This window comes from Brassica oleracea, chromosome C6 (assembly GCF_000695525.1).
Source record: "Brassica oleracea var. oleracea cultivar TO1000 chromosome C6, BOL, whole genome shotgun sequence".
NCBI lineage: Eukaryota > Viridiplantae > Streptophyta > Magnoliopsida > Brassicales > Brassicaceae > Brassica > Brassica oleracea.
This window is the reverse complement of record NC_027753.1, coordinates 21,337,573-21,338,593: the sequence shown is the minus strand read 5'-3', so window position 1 is coordinate 21,338,593 and position 1,021 is coordinate 21,337,573.

The window sequence follows — 1,021 nt, the reverse complement described above, 5'->3', positions numbered from 1 at the left end:
ACATTCCGACGGATATTTGTCCGTCGGTATATTCCGACGACCATTGTCCGTCAGAATATACCGAATTATATAAATTTTAAAAACGAATTAATTTTGCAATTTTATATATTTTTTAATATTAATAAATTAAAAAAATCAGTAATTTAAAACTAATAATATTATATAATTTAAATTCATACAAACCAAAATAGAAAAAAAACATTCAGAAAGTTTAAAAAAGCCAAAAAAAACTAAGATGAACTCGAGACATCAAACGATCTAGCTTCTGCATTATCTCGGTGTTGAACTTCTTCTGGGATGCCAATCCAGCTAGGATAGTGGCATTCTCCGAACGGATAGTTGCATTCTCAGAAAGGATAGTGGTGTTCTGCTCCTCCAATGCCCCAATCCGTTCATCTTTGTCATGTAGCTCCTCGAGAATCATGGGATCGGCATACAGAGCTTGCGAAGAAGATGCCGGATACGAAGAAGCACGGCGGGCCATCCCAACTAAACGGCCTCCTTTCCTTTTAGGAACCGCCTACAAAAATATTTAAAGTTAGTAAATAGGGACAAGTTAGTAATCGACATTATAAAAAAATATATTAATAAAAAAAATTATCTTTTCAACCATCTCATTTATTTGCAATAGAGACAAGTTGGTTGAAGCTCCCGTAGAATCGCCGTCATCAGAGAGAGGCTGAGATTGAGATACTATTTCAGCTTCCACCAAATCAACGACACCTTTGATCACGGGGTCCTGAATTTGACCCGTCGTTTTGTTAGTGTGAGCCACCTTAATGAGTTGGAGACGATCAACGGGATTACCGTCATTTGCTTCGATCTAAAAAAACCGCCATTATTAGCCAGGGAATATATAAAATATTTATTTAAAAAATATAAAGATAAATAATAATAAAAAACTTACAAGTTCATCCTCCTTAGTAGACATGGAGCAAGCGCCGAGGTTGTGCACATACATACCTTTCCCGCCACGATCGCTCTTCCGGTTCCTGGAGTTCCTAGAAGACGTCTCTGCAGT